Source organism: Camelus dromedarius, chromosome 15, assembly GCF_036321535.1.
Source record: "Camelus dromedarius isolate mCamDro1 chromosome 15, mCamDro1.pat, whole genome shotgun sequence".
Lineage (NCBI taxonomy): Eukaryota > Metazoa > Chordata > Mammalia > Artiodactyla > Camelidae > Camelus > Camelus dromedarius.
In genome coordinates, this window is record NC_087450.1 from 5,454,648 (window position 1) to 5,463,561 (window position 8,914).

The 8,914-nt window shown below is 43.6% G+C and overlaps 1 long non-coding RNA gene across 1 annotated transcript; it reads right to left on the bottom strand.

Annotated features, from left to right (window-relative positions):
- Positions 1-500: 500 nt before the first annotated feature.
- LOC135323030 (uncharacterized) lies at positions 501-8,535 on the bottom strand. The gene is made up of 6 exons (XR_010384114.1): positions 8,309-8,535; positions 6,903-7,126; positions 5,011-5,104; positions 4,426-4,709; positions 2,559-3,421; positions 501-2,435 (listed from the first exon to the last, which is right to left on the bottom strand). It is a non-coding gene; the product is annotated as an uncharacterized LOC135323030 (long non-coding RNA).
- Between the last annotated feature and the right edge of the window lie 379 nt (positions 8,536-8,914).

The following is an 8,914-nucleotide window of genomic DNA, read 5'->3' on the forward strand; positions in this document are numbered from 1 at the left end:
TGTGCCTTGTCACTCTCTTCCATAAGATTTCCTGTGGAAAATTCAATCCCTCATTCAGGAAGGGGCTGAGCAAACAGTCTGATGGAAAACCTTCATACACTGCAACACAAGAAAATGAAAATGACAGTGAGCAGCCCGTGAAGCCGGCAGACACACACAGCTCACGGCTGTGTTCCCGCCATGACTTTCTGTAACCAGCAGGGAAAATGTGCATTTCAAGAAATAGACATAAACACTTTTCAGGACCTGAGCACATAATTTCCCTTTCAGGGTTTAGTGGGCTTCCATTTAATTCTATGAGAAGTGTTTAAAACAACAGAACAACAGCTGAGATATGGTTTAAAGTAACATTTGTCTTAGTGAAAATAAAGCCAGCTGATAGTTATCATTTTTACTTTATTTGATCTCACTCTCCTACTTTACCTCCCCAACCTCCTCCACAAAATGATGGTGAACATCCCCTCCTGGGTCAGAAGGCTAAGTAGAAAGTACCAATCACATGGAGGTGTGCTTTGTTGTTTTATTTTTCAAAAGAAACATGTTTCATTCATGTGATTTAAAATTAAGATCAAGAAACAAACTCTATTCAATGAATGGTAGCCAACACATGTCGTCATAGCTGCTCATCAGGTTTGGCCCCACGTTACACACATTTACATGGACATGTGACATGTGCTGTCATGGGACATGGTGAGTGGGGACAGGGTCTCTGCTCTCACAGGGCACACAGCCTGGTGGGGGAGGCAGTGTTCAATCATTGCCTTTTTTTTTAATGTACTTACAAATTATGGGAAATGCTATTTAAAAACAACAAAGTGAGTCAATGAAAGTGAAAAATTCAAGGACAGTATTTAGGCTGAGGGAAGACAGGGAACCTCTTTGAAGAGCTGACACTCCACTGAGACCCAAAGGACAACTCCGGTGCTGCAGGTGAAGGGCAGGGACACATTGATAAAGGGCTGATATCCAGAATACACCAAAATCTCTTTAAACTCAACAAGAAGAATGAATAACCTGCTTAAAAATGAGCAAAATGCCTCAACACACACCTCAACATAGAAGGAAACTAGATGCCAAAGAAATCTATGGAAACATGCTCCACAGCATCTGTCATCAAGGGGCTGCAGACTGAAACAGCGAGGTATCACTGCACACCTGTCAGAACTGCCAAAACTCAGAACACTGACAGCACCAAATGCTGGTGAGGATGTGGAGCGTCAGGAATTCTCTTGCATTACTGGTGGGAATGAAAAATGGCCCAGATACTTTGGAAGGCGGTCTGGCAATTTTTTACAAAACTAAACGTACTCCTACCATATGATCTGGCAACTGTGCTCCTTGGTGTTTACTGAACAAAATGGAAAATTACGTCCACACACAAATCTGCATACAGATGTTAATAGCAGCTTTATTCATAATCACCAGAACTCAGAAACAACTAAGCTGTTCTTCAGTAGGTGAATGGATAAATAAACTGTGGTCCAGGCAGAAAATGGACTATTTATGATGTTAAAATGAAATGAGTTATCAAGGGATGGAAAGACATGGAGGAACCTTAAATGCATATTACTAAGTGAAAGAAGCCAATCTGGGAAGGTTCTGCAACTGTCTGATTCCAACTGTATGGTGTTCTGGGAAAGGCAAAACCACAGAGACTAAAAGATCAGTTACTGTCAGAGGCTAGAGGGGAAGGAGTAATGAATGAGGTGCAGCACGGAGCATTTTTAGGGTCACTAAGACAGACTACTCTGTATGATGCTGTGATGGTAGAAACGTGTCATTGTACATCTGTCCAAACCCACAAAGTGCACACCACCAAGTGTAAATCCTAGTGTCAAGTATGGGCTCTTGGTGATGACGTGTCAGTGTAGGTTCACCCATTGTCGCAAATGCACGCTCAGGTACAGGCGTCAATAGTGAGGAGGCTGTGGGGACAAACTGCAGTTCATACACCCAATCCAGCCCCAGCCACTGCTGTGAATAAAGCTCTGTGGGTGTGTGGACGGTCCGGCTGCTCTGGCGTCTGAACAGCAGAGCTGAGGAGCTGCACCAGAGATCAGGAGGTTTGCAGATCCTGAAATATTGACTCCCAAGCCCTTGACAGAAAAAAGTCTGCTGTGTCCTGCTCTGCACGAATCACAATTCACCCTGATGAGACAGGAGAGCAGGGCCCAAACAAGGCATGGTTAATCGGACTGAAGCAATGTTTTAGTTCCAAAACCTTTGTTGAAGTCCTGCAGAATCAGTGACAGACTGTAGCCAGGAAGCGTCTGCAGAAGGAGTCGGTAGCAGGCCTTCCCGCCAGGCTCCGGGATGCCGGGGGCCACACGCTGCACGGGGGCCACCCACTTGAAGAAGACGGACTTGCAGTGGAAGCCGATCAACTCATAGAGCTCGGAGAGGATGCTGCACTGCTGAATTCTCTCCTAGGAACGCTGAAGCACAGGGAGAAAAGCAACAAGCATCTGAACGAAACATGTAAGTGAAATAAGACACGTAAAAAAGGTTTTCCCATAAAACAGAGACCTGATGACACAGGAAGGAAGAGGAAGGCTTACTTCGTGCACTGATGGGACCGGATGCAGAAATGCAGGGAAGCAGCGCTGTGCAGATGCTCCAGACCCCCTCCGGCCCCACCTATCCACGTTCATCCTGTCCTTTTCCTAGAAAGGCCTGTATTCCCTGAAACAGAGGAATCTGCTCCCTACACATGAGACGCAGAGAAAGGAAGGAGCAAAAGAAAGGGAAAGTGAAGGAACAACGTTTCATCTAGACCCTAGTATTTGGGCAGGACTTTCACCAAACACACATCTTCTCAAAGCACAGAGCACACAGTGAGAGGCTGACAGAGTGACTGCGACTTCTGCTCCTTAAGCACCAGCTACCTGCCAGCACTCTGCGCCCCTTACTGAATCATTACAATCATCTCAGAAACTATTACTACCCCGGCTCACAGGCAAGGAAATCTGAAACTCGGGGAGGAATTATTATCATCCTGGACAATGTCCCACGACCCAGAATTGTCAGAGCCTCCACAGACCCTGGACTAAAATTCTCCACTTCACCACGGGCCCGGAGCCTCAGGCTGAGGCCACGTCAGGTCTGCACGGGCCCAGAGCACGAGTATGTGGGACAAGGGATGGTCCCACTCGAAGTGCCAGGCCAAGGCCCTCAGAAACCTATGAAATGAAACCAAATCCCCAAACTCATTTCCAACACACTGCCCTGTCCGGGAGGACTGCTCGGCACATCTGGCTTATCACCTGTGCACAGGCTGTGCAAGGGGCCCAGACAGTGACGTGACGTCCCAGTGGAAGTGGCTCGGAGACCGCTTCATCACAGGACAGACTCTCCCGTCTTCCAACGTTAACTCTCCATTCCACTTTCAACTGGAAAGTAAGTTTAGACTTGTTTTCCTCTCCTAGAAACAAACAGAGTGGTAATATCAGCAGGAAACTCAAGACTGAGGAAGAGTCTCCTGGCCATCTGGAAGGATAGGCCGGGGAGGGAACAGAGACAGGGATCAGAAAGACCCGTGTTCCAGTCCAAAGTCTGCACGTCACTCGCTTTGACAGTTTACTTATTAATACAGGTGAAAAAATCTAATTATGATTGTTGGGAAAACTAATTGAAATAACGTATGCCACTAGCATACGTCTAAAATCCTTCATGAGTGTCCCAGAAATGGAAGTGATCGTGGTTAGTTACTGTCTGCCAAATCTTGGGTGCTAAGCCCACATCAGCCAGCCAGAGATGTGCCAGAGAATGCCTCACCAGCTAGCAGCCTTCTCCAACTTGGAAACTCACAGTTTCTGAAGAACAGGCAGTGGTGGATGCTTTGGGACACTCTGGAGGTAGCACTCCAGTGATGACTTTAAAAAGCTGGGGAGAATTTAGGGGACCATACAGTTCAAATACAGAAAACACATTCCATGTCTGCCCACATTCATCTCTAGCCATGATGATTCAGAGAGGAAATACATATTCAAACGTACACCATTTTCCCACATAAGTGCATGAAAACAATTTGGAAAGAATGTAACTTTCTTCTCTACATCACACAGCGGGGATTACACGGTTTGTACTGAGAGCCCTACTTGTAAAACATCTGCTAACATAACTGGGTCCACTATCAGTCCATTCAAAGAGAAGGATGGAAAAGAACAAAGCCAAGCTAATACGCTCCGGTCTTTGGTGGGTTAAAATGTCACAAAGGAGACGGACAGGTCATCAAGGAACCACCCTGCCGTGATCACGGAGCCGGGCAACGGGGTGGGCGGCAAGATGTATGACGCAGCCGCAGCTGTGCCCGCGCTTCTAGGCAGGTATCCAAAGTCACCTCGACATGGCGTCCAATGCTTGTGCCCACGTCCTCATCACCTGAAATGTATTTAAGAGAAATGAAAACTAATAAACGGAAAATACCTTTGGTGGGCACACCGTCCAAAGAGCAAAGTCACAGTTTGACAACTGGCCATCCCGGTTCCCTGGGATTCATTCTTGGAGAACCTTAAAAACCACTCCTCTGTCCTCAAGAAGTGCTGCCTACTTGTCCGATCTTTGGCTCAGGGATACAGCACGTTCACGTGAACTTCAATGTCTGCACAGATTTGACTGTCTTTCTCCAGGTTCATTTGTCCATTCTGAAGAGGCCTGAGTTAAGTCCATCTTCTGTAAGATCAATTCCCTCCAGTGAAAACTCATCGAGCCTGCAATTAAAAGCCAACTGAACAGGACTGTCCTCAGCTAAAAATGTCACCCACCCTTCACTGCTTTCTTAATTTCCTTTCCTAGCTAATTGCAACAGACTAAAACCTCCCTCCACCCAGCTCCCCAACTATGTCAAACAGAAAGTAAGGTCCATAAAAGAGGGGACAACTCCATAGTCACCTCTGAATTCCTAGCATATACTAATGTCACTAAATAGAACTATGATTATGGCTTCTTTCCTTTAAAACCTTTCTGGTTATTAAAATGAGACCTTGGAAGAGAGCTGTTTGGGTCTAGTACCTTGATCCAGAAGACTCAGGAGGCCTTTTTCGGAATGGCTGTTCACTGATTCATTCAAAACACAACTTCTCATTCCGGGAGGAGCTGTGATTTTCTGCCAGGAGATTGTGGTCACTCTCATGCCAGAACAGCTTTAAACTAAATCCTTATTTGGATTTGTTATTTTTCCCTGCTTCCCCAAAAATTGACTTTCCTTAATTTCTTGCCTTGAGGACTGATATTTTTCTTTCTTTCTAATTCACCCTTTATTAAACAGGATTCTCAGGATGTGCTTGGCCTTACATAGGATGAGCCTTCCAACTCCCAGTGTGAGAGGCCTGGGGCTCACCTCCCGCCCTCCTGCCAGGGCAACTAACACTCAGGTCAGGAGCCAACCGGCACCCCAGGGCTTCTAAGGCTCGTGTATCTCCCAGAATCCCTGCTTTCTGGTATGACTTGGATTCTGAGGATTTCCCCTCACTTTCTTGAAAATTAGCTGTGCAGCTTGAAAGATGAGGAAGGAAGGATTTATTTCTTAATCAGCATTTTAAGGAACTTGTGTAATGAACGTTTTCACGAGTTTCTAGAACCCTCCATTGCTGAGACAGAAAACACAATAGATATTTTCTAAATTTAGGTATCATGTGCATTGTTTCTCTGCTTTTGTTTTCTTAACTACTAACACACATTTTTTAATTAAAAAAAATAAGTCACGAAATAGGATAGAAACTTGAAGGGGCAAACAAAATTTAAGGGCAAAGAAAGAAAAATGATAAGTACTCTACAAAGTTAATATAATACATACACTATGGATCAGATCAGCAATTCTCAGTAACAGCTAATTGAAACATGACCATGAGGTAAAATGTCTCTCCTGTCAGGAGATGACCAACAGATAATAGAATTAAAACAACAAATTAAAATTCTAAGTCTGGCGTGGTATAGAAGGCTATCAGCTAAATGTGTCTTCTTCTGGAAAAGAGGGAGGCTCACCAGCTCTTTACTGTGGAGCCTGAGCCTAGGGGAGGGCGGTGAAGAACCGCCCTGTAAGTATCCAATTAACAAAGTGGGTGATGAATAAAGAGACTTGAGCGTTGATGACAGAGATGATACTAATATTCACTTGTCCTATAAAGTATGTCTTCATGTTCAGTGATCAATACCTCGGCGTCCTCAGGGATTAAGATTATAGGAAAATTCACAGCCTGGGCCCAGACCTCCTCTTTGAGCTCGTGACACTGCACTTAGATGTCTCAAGGGCAACTCCAACTCCACCTGCAAAGTGCTGACTTCACGGTGCTCCTCACATAGCCGTCCTGCCCAGGGCCCCTGGTTGGGAGGGAAGGTCTCTCTGCCCCTCCCAGCTCAGGCCCATCACTCACAGATGTGACTGGACCCCTCCTTCAGGGCTCAGATTTCCTCAGTCACCGAGCCCCACCACCCACACCTGACCTACCAGGTACTCACAGGCACTCCCTCAGCACTGACTCTGGGCTGGGGACCATGCTGCACACTGTGCGAATGTTATCTCACTGGATCTCCACAACAGTCCTGGGAATTGGGTACATCACTGCTTCAATTGATTAGATAAATTGTTTCACTTCCTTGAGTGAGTCATCCAAAGTGACACGTCTACTAAGCCACAAACATGGGACTGAAAACCACTTGAAAATTGAACACTGCTACACCTCGCAGCCACCCTACTCTGATTCGTCACATCACTTCCTGCCGAGCCTACTGAATGTTTGCAAGCATTCTACAAACACAAAAGTGATCTAAGAGAGCACCCCACTCCCCTACTTAAAATCTGTCAATGACGGTCCACTGCTCTTCAGAGAAAGCCTCACCAGGCCTGAGCACAGCCCAACGGCCCGGCATCCTCATTCCCTGCGCGGCCACGCCGCCTCACCCACCATACAGCACAGTGCCGTGTCCAGGACTGGGATGCTGACTCCGTACCACACGGGGCTCGTCTCACTCGAACAATGATCACCCTCTTCAGTGGTCACCCTCTTCAATGCTGACTCTCAGAAAAATGTTTTCTCAGGATGAATCAATATGTTTTCCCTTACAACTTCCAGTCATTGATAATGAGCTCCCCCAAAAAGAGAGAAGACTTAATCCTCAGTCTCCTTATCTGTAAAGTGGGAATAGCAAGGAAATATGTAAGGTTTTCAGAGAAATAAAATTCATGTGAGTCTGAGGGACAATTCCCAACATACAGTAAGCACTCAATATGGGCTTACTTAGTATTAATAAGAATATGTTGCATTCCAGCAACCTTAAATCAATGTTTTATGGCTTTGTCCAACAGACTACTGACAAACATTTGGACGAACCCCTTTGAGCAGATCAGCACAAGTGTATTGGGAGAGGTAAGCGCTGCCTCCAGTTACAGCTCAAACTCTTACATGTTGTTTGAGCATTTAGTTGTTGTTATTGAATAAAGACAGGTGTTCTTTAGTCAAAGCTCCTGAAACATAAATCTTCAAAGATAGATACAAATTAGGTTTCAAGTACAACATTCTCACTAGAAATTATTTGAAAATGATAGTCTTAGCTCCTCTGTACATCAAAAGAGCATGTTCTTAATGTATCTGACTATATACACTGAGAGGATTGTTTAAAAGAAATTAAGATGAAGCCATCCTAAATAAGTTCTCAGTATCATCTGCACAAATCCCCACCCAAGGGTCTCATTTCTCACTTCCACATAGGTGTTGAGGTAGTTTAACCTGGGTCTTGGTTTTTTATAACACAGGGGAGGGAAGAGTTGTGGATAGATTTATGTAGCAAATATAAACCTAGTGTATTTGATGTGTAGGAATCCTAGAAATAAACAAATTGATATATAGTCCCACCCTTAAGAAGCTCAGCCTTTCCATTTACAAAAGCATTAAAAATAAATTGGGAGATACATTTAACAAAAATTTACAAGATTTGTACATTGAACAATTTGAAGTATCAATGAAAAAATTTTAGAAGATCTACATATATGGAAGACATCCCATGTTCATGGAATAGTAGACAATATTGTTAAAAATGTTAAGACTCCCCAAAGTGATCTACAAATTCAGTGGAATCGCTATCAAAATTCCAGCTGACTTCTGTGCAAAAGTTGAAAAACTGATCCCAAAATTCATATGGAAGTGCAAGGGGCCCAGGACAGCCAAAGCAATCTTGAAGAAGCAGAGTAAAGTGGGAGGACTCACTTTAAATGTTACTACAAATCTATAGTACTGAAGTCATTATGGTACTGTCATAAGTTTGGATACATAAATCTATGAGACACAGTAAAAATTCCAGGGGGGAAACTTACATTTACAGTCAGTTTTCAACAAGGGTGCCAACAACACTCCATTGAAAGAATAGTCTATTCAACGAATGGTGCAGGGAAAGCTGGGTATCTGCAGGCAAAAGAATGAATTTAGAATCTGAAACCCCCTATTGTATATAACAAATAAAAATTAATTGAAACTGGATCACAGACAGAAACGTAAAATCTAAACCTATAAACTTTCTAAAAGAAGACATAGTATAAATCTTTGTGGTCCTAGGATAGGTTATGGTTTCCTAGATACAATACCAAGAGCAGAAGTGATAAAAAAAAAAAACCAGATAAACTGGACTTCATCAAAATTAAAACCACTTGTTAAAAAAGATATCATCAAGAAAGTGAAATGAAAGGGGAAGTGGGTAGCTCAAGTGATAGAGTGCATGCTTGGCAATAAATAAATAAATAAATAAAATAAATGAATAAATCTAATTACCTCCCCTATAAAGAAATTGTCTTAATGCTTAAAAAAAGTAAAGTGGAATGACAATCTGCAGAATAGTAGAAAAAAATTGCAAAGCATATATCTAATAAGAGACTAGTATCCAGGATATAAAACAAATGCTTACAACTGATCAATACAAAGAAAAT